Here is a 12,298-nt window from a genome sequence, read left to right as displayed (position 1 = left end):
ATTTCATTTCTTATCTATACTTTAAAGAATAACTCTTTCCCTAAGTCCAAAAATCACACCTATACAACATGATCCCCTTGCATTCTGCTTCTACAGCGGTTATTCCCTGCTATTTCATAAAGCTGCATTTAACTTAAGGAATTATTGTTTTTCTTTGATCACAAAGAATCGGTAAAATACTAGGAACAGAGCAAATATGCCTCCCCCAAAATCCTGCAAGATGTAAGCAGTGAGTTTAGTTCTCTATAAAGAATAAGAAAATACCATTTCAGGCAGTAAATTTAACAAGGAGGTTAAATTTAGAATGAAATTTTTATTATTTTGAAATTCCTTTTTAGTTTCCAATAGAAATTCATGAAACTCAAGCTGCTGGACTATTTGGCCTGGGACCTGAACACACTGAACAGCAGCCATAGCATGGGCCTGAATTTTATTTATTTATATATTTATTTTTATTATACTTTAAGTTCTGGGATACATGAGCAGAACGTGCAGGTTTGTTACATAGGTATACATGTGCCATGGTGGTTTGCTGCACCCATCAACCCGTCATCTACATTAGGTATTTCTTCTAATGCTATCCCCTTCCCTTGCCCCCCACCCCGCAACGGGCCCCGGTGTGTGATGTTCCCCTCCCTGTAAGACCTAAAACCATAAAACCCTAGAAGAAAACCTAGGCAATACCATTCAGCACATAGGCATGGGCAAAGACTTCACGACTAAAACACCAAAAGCAATTGCAACAAAAGCCAAAATTGACAAATGGGTTCTAATTAAACTAAAGAACTTCTGCACAGCGAAAGAAACTACCATCAGAGTGAACAGGCAACCTACAGAATGGGAGAAAAATTTTTGCAATCTATCCATCTAACAAAGGGCTAATATCCAGAATCTACAAGGAACTTAAACAAATTTACAAGGAAAAACAACCCCATCAAAAAGTGGGTGAAGGATATGAACAGACACTTTTCAAAAGAAGACATTTATGCAGCCAACACACATGAAAAAAAGATCATCATCACTAGTCGTTACAGAAATGCAAATCAAAACCACAGTGAGAAACCATCTCATGCTAGTTAGAATGGTGATCATTAAAAAGTCAGGAAACAACAGGTGCCAGAGAGGATGTGGAGAAATAGGAGCACTTTTACACTGTTAGTGGGAGTGGAAATTATTTCAACCATTGTGGAAGACAGTGTGGTGATTCCTCAAGGATCTAAAACTATTTTTTTTAACGTTTTAGTTTTTATTTTTGTGGATATATAGTAGGTGTATATGTTTATGGTTTAAATGAGATATTTTGATACAGGCATGCAATGAATAATAAAAACATGAAAGTATGTGGAGTATCCATCACCTCAAGCATTTATTCTTTGTTTTACAAAGAATGCAATCATGCTCTTTTAGTTATTTTAAAATGTACAATATTTTTTCTTTACTATAGTCACCCTTTTGTGCTAGGAAATAGGTCTTAATAATTCTAATTATTTCTTGTACCCGTTAACCATCCGCACTCCCCTCCTCCTTCCCCCCTACCATCCACTACCCTTCCCAGCCTCTGGTAACCATTCATTTACTCTCTATCTTTGTGAGTTCAATGGGTTTAACTTTTAGCTCCCACAAATAAGTGAGAAAATGCAAAGTTTCTCTTTCTGTGCCTGGCTTATTTCACTTAACATAATGACCTCCAGCTCCGCCCATGTTGTTGCAAATGACAGGATTTTATTATTTTTAATGGCTGAATAATACTTCATTGTTGATATGTATCACAGTTTATCCATTCATCTGTTGATGGATGCATAGGTTGTTTCAAAGTTTTGGCTATTGTGAACAGCAATAAACATGCGAGTGCATATATCTCTTTCATATAGAGATTTCCTTTCTTTTAGGTTTATATTTGGCAGTGTGATTGCTGGATCATATAGTAGTTGTATTTTTAGTTTTTTGAGGAACCTCCAAACTGTCCTCTGTAGTGTTTGTAGTGATTGACATTTCCACCAATAGTTTATAAGGGTTTCTTTTTCTCTACATTCTCACCAGCATTTGTTATTGCCTGTCTTTTGGATAAAAGCCATTTTAACTGGAGTGAGATGATACCTCATTATAGTTTTGATTTGCTTTTCTCTGATGATCAATGATGTTGAACACCATTTCATATACCTGTTTGCCTTTGTATGCTTTCTTTTGAGAAATGTCTATTCAAATCTTTTGTCCATTTTTTAATAGTAATACTAGATTTTTTTTCCTATAGAGTTGTTTGAGTTTCTTATATGTTCTGCTGATTAATCCCTTGTCAAATGGGTAGTTTGCAAATATTTTCTCCCATTCTGTGAGTTGTGTCTTCACGTTGTTGTTTCCTTTGCTGTCCAGAAGTTTTTTTAAAACTTGATGTGATCTCACTTATCCATTTTTGCTTTGGTTGCCTGTCACTGTGGGGTATTACTCGTGGAATATTTGCCCACTCCAATATCCTGAATTTACCCAATGTTTTCTTGTAGTTTTATAGTTTTAGGTGTCAGATTTAAGTCTTTAATCAAATTTTATTTGACTTTTATATATGGTGAGAGATAGGGGTCTAATTTCATTTTTCTGCATGTGGATATCCAGTTTTCCCAGTGCTATTTCTTGAAGAGATTACATTGTCCTTTCCCCAGTGTAATGTTCTTGGCACCTTTGTCAAAAATCAGATCACTGTATATGTACAAATTTATTTCCAGGTTCTCTATTCTATTCCACTGTTCTACGTGTCTCTATTTATGCCGGTACCATGCCATTTTGGTTACTACAGCTCTGCAGTATAATTTGAAGTCAGATAATGTGATTCCTACAGTTTCGTTCTTTTTTCTTAAGACAACTTTGGCTCTCCTGAGTCTTTTGTGGTTGACACATAAATAAAAGATAGTCTTAAAGCTATGTGAAGATTATCATTGATATTTTGATAGAGATTGCATTGACTCTGTAGGTTGCTTTGTATATTATGGATATTTTAACAATATTGATTCTTCTAATCCATACACATGGAACATCTTTCCTTTTTTTGGTCTCCTCTTCAATTTCTTTCATTAGTGTTTTATAGTTTTCCTTGTAGAGGTCTTTCACTTCTTTGGTTAATTTAATTCTTATGTATTTTATTTGTAGCTATTCTAAATGGGACCACTTCATTTCTTTTTCAGATTATTCATTGTTGGCATATAGAAAAGCTACTGATTTTTGTATGTTGATTTTGTATCTTGAAACTTTATGGAATTTATCAGTTCTAATACTTTTTGGTAGAGTCTAAGTTTTTCCAAATAGAAGATGGTATTATCCATAAACAATAATTTATTTATTTACAATTTAAGTGCCCTTTTTTTTCTCTTGTCTGATTGCTGTAGCTAGGATTTTCAGTATTATGTTGAATAACAGTGGTGAATGTGGGCGTCCTTGTCATGTTCCAGATATTAGGGGAAAGGATTTTGGTTTTTCTCCATTCAGTATGATACTAGCTAAAGCTCTGTCATATATGGCTTTATCTTGGGGTATGTTCCTTCTATATCCAGGTTTGTTAAGGTTTTTATCATGAAAGAATGTTGAATTTTATCAAATGCTTTTTCAGTGTCAATTGAAATGATCACATATGGTTTTTGTCCCTCATTCTGTTGATATGATGTATCACATTAATTGATTTGCATATGTTGAATCATCCTTGCATCCCTGAGATAAATCCCATTTAGTCATGATGAATGATCTTTTTAATGTGTTGAATTCTGTTTGCTAGTATTTAGTTAAGGATTTTTCTATCAATATTCATCAGTGATATTAGCCTGTAGTTTTTATTTTTTGATATGTCTTTGGTTTTGGTATCACAGTAATACTGGCCTTGTAGAATGAGTTTGGAAGTATTCCTTCCTCCTCTATTTCTCAGAATAGTATGAGTAGAATTGGTATGAGTTCTTCCTTAAATGTTTGGTAGAATTCAGCAGTGAAGCCATTTGGTTCTGGGCTTTTCTTTGCTGGAAGACGTTTCATTATGGCTTTGATCTCATTACTTGTTATTGGTCTGTTCAGGTTTTCAATTTCTTCATAGTTCAATCTTGGCAGGTTGTATGTATTTAGAAACTCATTCATTTCTTCTGAATGTTACAATTTATTGGCATATAGTTGTTCATAGTAGCCATTAATGATTCTTTGAATTTCTGCAGTATCAGTTGTAATGTCTCCTTTATCATCTCCAATTCCATTTATTTGCATCTCTTTTTTTCTTAGTTTGGCTAAAAGCGTGTCAATTATGTCTATCTCTTCAAAAAAACCAATTTGTTTTGTTGATCTTTTGTATTTTTTGTTCATTTTAATTTCATTTATCTCTGCTCTGATCTTTATTTCTTTTCTTCTACTAGTTTTGGGTTTGGTTTGCTCTTGATTTTCTATTTCTTTAAGATGCACCATTAGGTTACTTATATAAAGTTTTTCTTCTTTTTGGATGTAGGTGCTATAGCTTGTAAACTTTCCTATTAGTACAACTTTTGCTGTATCCCACAAGTTTTGGTATGTTGTGTTTCCATTATTATTTCAAGAATTTTTCAATTTCCTTCTTAATTTCTCATTGACCCACTGGTCATTCAGAGGAGCATATTGTTTAATTTCCATGTGCTTGTATAGTCTCCAAAATGCCTCTTATTGATTTCCAGTTTTTATGCCATTGTGGTCAGAGAAGATGCTTGATATTACTTCAGGTTCTTTTTTTAATGAATGCTTTAAGACTTGTTATGTGACCTAACATATGGTCTATCCTCGAGATTGATCCATGTGCTGAGGAAAAGAATGTGTATTCCACAGTTGTTGGATAAAATATTTTGTAAACATTCTGTAAATGTTAAGTATTCTGTACATGTAGATCCATTTGGTCTATAGTGTACATTAAGTCCAATGTTTAATTTTCTGCCTCAAAGAGCTGTTAAATGCTACAGGTAGGGTGTTGAAGTCTCCACCTATTGTATTGTGGTCTATTTCTTTAGCTTTAATAATATTTGGTTTATGTATCTGGTGCTCCAGTGTTGGGTGTATATATATTTACAACTGATATATTCTCTTGCTGAATTGACCCCTTTACCATTATGTAATGACCTCTTTTGTCTCTTCTTACAGTTTTGGTCTTGAAATCTATTTTTTTGATATAAATATGAGTACTCCTCCTTTTTGGTTTTGACTGACATGAAATATCTTTGTTCATTCCTCTATTTTTAGTCCATGTGTGCCTTTACAGGTAAAGTGTGTTTCTTGTAAGCAAGAGATCATTGGATCTTGTATTTTAATCTATTCACCCATTTCATGTCTTTTGATTAGAGACTTTAGTCTATTTACATTCAATGTTATTATTGATAAGGAATTACTCCTGCCATTTTATCTGTTTTCTGGTTGTTTTGTGGTCTTCTCTTACTTCTTTCTTTCCTTCCTTGTCTTCCTTTTAGTGAAAGTGACTTTCTTTGGTGATATAATTTAGCTTCTTGCTTTTTAATTTTTGTGTATCTGTTGTATTTTTTTTGGTTGCGGTTACCATGAGGCTTGCAAACACTATCTTACAACCCATTATTTTAAGCTGATGACAATTTAATGCTGCTCTCATAAACAAACTAATAAGCAAAAAGAAAAACTAATAAAAACTCTACAGTTTAACTTTGTTTTCCTACCCTTTAACTTCTTGTTTTTGTTGTATTGTGTGAGTCTTGAAAGTTATTATTTTTGATTGGTTAATCTTTTAGCCTTTCTACTTACTTAATAATTAATACAATATTATTTATAATATTCTATGATTTTGTTTTGCTAGCGAGTTTTGTATCTTTAAATAATGTCTTATAGCTCATTAACATCCTTTGTGATTGAAGTACATCCTTTAGCATTTCTTGTAGGACAGGTCTGGTGTTAACAATATCCCTCAGCTTTTGTCTGAAAGTCTTCATTTGTCCTTCATGTTTGAAGAATATTTTTATCAGATGTACAATTCTAGAGCAGGTTCTTCCTTCAGCACTTTACATTATGCCACTCCCCTCCTGTCCTGTAAGGTTTCCATTGAAAAGTCTGCTGCCAGACATACTGGATCACCATTGTATGTTATTTGTTTCTTTTCCCGTACTGCGTTTGGGATCATTTCTTTATCCTCGACCTTTGGGACCTTGATTATTAAATGCCTTGAAGTAGTCTTCTTTGAGTTAAATCTGCCTGGTGTTCTATAACCTTTTTGTACTTGGATATTAATATCTTTATCTAAGTTTGAGAAGTTCTCTGATAATATCCCTTTGAATAAACTTTCTACTCCATCTTTTTCTTTACCTCCTCTTTAAGGCCAATAATAACTCTTAGATTTGCCCTTTGGAAGCTATTTTGTAGATCTTATAGGTATGCTTCATTGTTTATTTTGTCTCCTCTGTATTTTCAAACAACCTGTCCTCAAGATCACTAATTCTGTCTTCTACTTGATCAGTTATGCTATTAAGAGCCTCTGATGAATTCAGTATGCTACTTGCATTTTACAACTATAGAATTTCTTCCTGATTCTTTTTAATTATTTCAATCCATTTGTTACATTTATTTGCCTGAATTCTTTTTCTGTGTTATTTTGAATTTCTTTGAGCATCCTCAAAACAGATATTTTGAATTCTCTGTCTGAAAGGTCACATATTTCTGTTTCTCTAGGATTTGTCTCTGGTGCCTTATTTAATTCATTTGGTGATATCATATTTTCCTGAATGGTGTTGATGCTTGTTGATGTTCTTCAGTGTCTAGACATTGAAGAGTTAGGAATTTATGGTAGTCATCCCAGTCTGGGCTTGTTTGTACCCATCTCTCTTGGGAAGGCTTTCCAGGTATTTGAACGGACTTGAGTGTTGTGATCTAAGTCATATCTGTATTAGAGGCCACCCCAAGCCTAGTAATGCTGTGCTTCTTGCAAACTTATAGTGGTACCACCCTCACAGTCTGGGATAAGACTCAAAAAAATTATCTGGATTACCAGAGCTCTGGAAGTTCTCTGATGTTATTCCTTTGAATAAACTTTCTGCCCCTATTTCTTTCTCTACCTCTTCTTTAAGGCCAATAACTCTTAGATCTACCTTTATGAGACTTGTTCTCTTCCCTCACTTCCTCTCAAACAAATGAAGTCTCAGTATCTTTCTCTAAGCTTGCCCTCAAAGCCCAAAGACAGGATTCTTCTCACTCTCCCCTTTCCTTTCCATAGGCAGAGGAGGCTCACCTCATGGTTACCACCACAACGGGCCCACTGGGAATACTATCGGGCTCCTGCCAATGTTCCTTTCAGGTCTTAGGGGTCTTCAGTCAGCTTCTGCTGAATGCTGCTAGGTCTAGGATTCACCACATTTCAAGGCAGTGGGATCTCCCTCTGTCCTAAGACAGATCCAGAAATGCTGTCCGTGAGCCAAGGTCTGGAATAAGGGACCTCAAGAGCCTGTTTAGTACTCGACCCCACTGTGGCCAAAGTGGTACCTAAGGTGCAAAACCAAGTCTTTACTTCTCCCTCTGCTTTTCTCAAGCAGATGTAGTCTCTCATTTTAGCCACCCCAACTGAGAATGTGCTGGATCTCACTTGAAGCCAACACATCTCAGAGTCTCACCCAAGGCCCATGTTATACTACCTAACAATTGCTGCTTGTTACTCAGGGCTCAAGGGCTCTTCGCTTGGCAGGTGATGGATCCTGCTGGTACTGGGTCCTTCTCTTAAAGGCAGCGAGCTCCCTTCTGGCCCAGAGTGTGTCTAGAAATATTGTCTGGGAGCTAGAGGTTGGAATGGGGGACTCATGACTTTGTCTTGTGCCCTATCCTGCTTTGGTAGTGATGATATTCAAGACCACATTCCTCTTTATTCTTCCCTCTCCTCAGGAGGAAGGAAAGGGTCTCTTTTGGAGACATAAGATGTATTATCTGGTGTTGGGGTGGAGTGGTGTAAGCATGCCCCACCAGGTGTCTCAGTAGGCCGTGTACACCCAAAGTTCACTGGCTCCAAGCCCAGCTCGGTATTTGGACTTGTAGTCCTTACGGCCTAGGCTGCCTTTCAAGTTGATTTAGAGCTCCAGAGCACTGCAGCCTGTGATGGCAAGGCTTGCCAGAACTCAAGTTCTGACCACCGGGATAGGCAACTTCTCTCTGGCTAGGGCTGGTCTTAATGCTTCCTTTATGGGCAGGTGTCAGCTGATTTCAGCCTGGTTTTGCTTTCTGCTATGCTGAGGCGGCACTGAGGTCAATGCGAAGCATCACAATTGTTGCACTCTCTCTCCCAAACCCAGATTTCTAGTCACCACATGGCTACTGTGAGGGGATGGGGGAGGAATGGCATTGGCAATTCTTTTCAAGACAAATCTGTCTTTCCTACACTCTTCAGTGCTTTTTTCAGTGATATGAATTTAAAACCAGGTACTGTAACTGCACACCAATTTTTGATTTTTATGAAAGTGCTTTTTTGTATCTAGATAGTTGTTGAATTTGATGTTCCTGTGGGAGGAATGATTGGTAGCGCATTCTATTCAACCACCTTTCTCCACCCCTCTGCTGGTATGAATTTTATTTTATTTATTTACTTATAATTTTGGAGATGGAGTTTAATTCTGTTACCCAGGCTGGAGTACAGTGGCAAGATCTTGGCTCACTACAACGTCCACCCCCCAGATTCAAGTCATTCTCCTTCCTCTGCCTCTAGAGTAAGCTGGGATTCCAGGTGCCCACCACCACACCTGGCTAATTTTGTATTTTTAGTAGAAATGGGGTTTCATTATGTTGGTCAGGCTGGTCTTGAACTCCTGACCTCAAGTGATCTGCCTGACTTGGCCTCCCAAAGTGCTGGTATTATAGGCATGAGTCACCATGCCTGGCCTTCTGTCGTGAATTTTAAAGAGACTCTGAGCTATCTGAGGTTGGTCCCAATGGAGCCTTCCAATATGCAGTTGTAAAGGGGCAGGGTTTATGTGTAGGTAGCTCGGCCTCTTTCTTAAGGGAAATGGTCTCTAAAGATAGCAGAGCACACAGTAGAAGTATAGCTAATGGCAGGAATGGAAGGAGGGCAGGCCAAATACTAGGCAAAAAGTTAATGTTAACAAAAATACGAATGGACCAAACTTGAGCCTATGTGCTGTCCACCATAGTCCAGGAGGCCAATAAGCATTCAGTCTATCTCAGTGGTTTGGTGTTACCAAATGTGAAGTGAGCTCTGCTGCCTTCTGCCAGAGGGAACAGTCCTGCATTCCTAGTTGCAAACAGCTGAGGCAATTTTAGTAACACAGAGTTCTAATTTCAGCCTTGAATACAGCCTCCATCAATATGGAGAAGCCATATTTTAAAATGAAAAATTAACAAAGACCTCTTAATTTTGAATGATTTGAGGTTTTAAATTATATTTCCTATTTGGCCATCTGACTACATTGTCAAGGACTGGTGGTCATGCTCATTATTATTTTTAACTTCTTGGTAATTTAATCCTGGGTTTTTAGCTGGACACAGAGTGCCCTGGAATAAACTCTAAATTTCACAGCCTCTATTGCTGATAGGTATAGCCAATGACTAAGTCAATGGATATATTTTGGCTAGTAAATGACTGGTCAACAAGATGTAAGTAGAAGTGAGACATGTGACTTGCAAGAGGTGTCACAAAATGTGAGGAAACATGCCTCTTTTTCTGCTTTTGTTCCTCACTATTGGATGTCTAATAGCCATCTCAGACCCTGAGGCAAAATCTCCATATTGAACATGACAGGAAACAAAATAGAAGAGTCCTGGACCGTTTATTATTGTGCCACCCCTGAACTATCCTGGAGATTTTGAATCCATGAAAGAAAAATGAATTTTTTTAAGCCATTCCCTTTGTCACCTGAAAGACAATTTAATCTTAACTACTGCATGTACATATATACAGTATTTACTGGGCTTTCAGCCACAAATCCTTTCTTTTGGAACTTGGCTCTCAATACCTTGCTTCAGTGGGTGTCAAGAAAAATACAACTAGAGGTTGGCATATTTAGTGGCAAAATATTTAGTAAAACAGTTGCTTGCAATAAACTTCCTAATGAACTTGTGACTTTAGACAAAAACTGTATAAACAGAATGTTACAATTATGAGTTAGTAAGTCATTGGCTGAATTTGACTAGGTTAAATACTGCTATAATTTCCCAGTGAGTTTTTCTTGCCCACTGCACAGTTAAAGCTAATGCACTGAGACAGCAGGTTTGTTGCAACAGAGAGTCTAATTATCACAAGGCAAGCTAAGGAGGACAGGGGACACTTCTCACATACACCTCTCTGAGAATTTGGAGGCTAGGGCTTCTAAGGATTGTTTTGCAGACAGAGGGACTAAGAAATGAGAAATACTGATTGGCTGCATTGGGGATGAAATCACAGAGGTGTTAAAAACTGTCTTTGTGGGCTAAGTTTCTGGGTTGGGGGTCACCAGTCCAAATGGCATCAGTTGTTCCGCCAGAATGCAAAATCTGAAAAATATTTCAAACGCCAGTCTTAGATTTTACAATAGTGATGTTGGGGAAGTTTCAAATCTTGTGACCATCAGCTGTACGACTTCCGAGCAGAAAGAAAGTTAGTAGATAATGACTAGTTATCATTTAACTACGCATAGGTCTTATCACAATGCAGGTTTCTCTCATAATTCTATCATTAACTATGCATAGGTCTTAGCATAATGCAGGCTTCTCTCATAATTCTAATCTTGTGGCCTTACACTAGTTTTTACAAAGGTAGTTTCAGTCGCCAAAGAAGGAGGGGTAGTTTGAGGAAGGGGCTATTAATATTTTTGCTTAAAGGTTAAACTAGAAACTAAATTCTTCCCACAGGTAGCTTGGCCTATGCCCAGGAATGGGCAAGGGCTGTTGGCTCGTGAGGTTAGAGACAAGATGAAGCCAGTTATGTTAGATTTCTCTCACTGTCACAATTTTTGCAAAGGCGGTTTTACTACCAAAAAAGAGAGATGCTCAGAAAAGAATTGGCTGCTTTGTAAACACAGTTAAAAGGGATATAGGCTATCCAGAAATTCTGAAAATTGCAGGGCTGAGATGTGTAATGATTTCTCAACTGAAACTGGTGAAAGTTAAAACCTAAAAACTTTTCAGCCAAAAACCAATTCAGCCTCAGCTTTGGGTAAAGATCTAAGACTAAACTGAGTTGGAGTTGGCCCCAATAAATCCCTTCAAAGTGGTTCATGAGAAACTAAGGGCATGTCTCTCACAGAAGCCTGATAAGATCAATGTACCAGTCAATTACCCTAGAGAAAAAAGCCTATCTCATTTTGTTGGCAAGATGGCCAAACAGGAACAACTCTGGTCTGCAGCTCCCAGTGAGAGCAACACAGAAGGTGGGTGGTTTCTGCATTTCCAACTAAGGTACCCAGTTCATCTCACTGGGACTGGTTGGACAGTGGGTGCAGCCCATGGAGGGCGAGCTGAAGCAGGGTGGGGCATCGCCTCACCCGGGAAGCAAAAGGGGTCAGGGGATTTCCCTTCCCTAGCCAAGAGCTGTGAGGGACTGTGCTGTGAGGAATGGTGCACTCTGGCCCATATACTGCACTTTTCCCATGGTCTTCACAACCCACAGAGCAGGAGATTCCCTCCAGTGCCCATGCCACCAGGGCCCTGGGTTTCAAGCACAAAACTGGGCAGCTGTTTGGGCAGACACTGAGCTAGCTGCAGGCGTTTTTCTGCCCCTCCCCCTCCATACCCTAGTGATACCTGGAATGTCAGTGAGACAGAACATTCACTCCCCTGGAAAGGAGGATGAAGCCAGGGAGCCAAGTGGTCTGGCTCGGGAAGTCACACCTCCACAGAGCCCAGCAAGCTAAGATCCGCTGGCTTGAAATTCTCACTGCCAGCACAGCAGTCTGAGGTCAACCTGGGACGGTGGAGCTTGGTTGGGGGAGAGACATCCTCCATTGCTGAGGTTTGAGTAGGTGGTTTTACCCTCACAGTGTAAACAAAGCCTCCAGGAAGTTCAAACTGGGTGGAGCCCACCACAGCTCAGCAAGGCCACTGCTGCCAGACTGCCTCTCTAGATTCCTCCACTCTGTGCAGGGCATCTCTGAAAAAAATGCAGCAGCCCTAGTCAGGGACTTATAGATAAAACCCCCATCTCCCTAGGACAGAACACCTGGGTAAAGGGGTGGCTGTGGGCACAGCTTCAGCAGACTTAAACATCTCTGCCTGATGGCTTTGAAGAGAGCAGTGGATCTCCCAGTACAGCGTTTGAGCTCTGATAAAGGTCAGACCGCCTCCTCAAGTGGTTCCCTGACCCCTGTGTATCCTGACTGGGAGTCACCTC

The sequence above is a fragment of the Rhinopithecus roxellana genome, chromosome 11 (assembly GCF_007565055.1).
Source record: "Rhinopithecus roxellana isolate Shanxi Qingling chromosome 11, ASM756505v1, whole genome shotgun sequence".
Lineage (NCBI taxonomy): Eukaryota > Metazoa > Chordata > Mammalia > Primates > Cercopithecidae > Rhinopithecus > Rhinopithecus roxellana.
Note: the sequence above shows the minus strand (reverse complement) of the source record.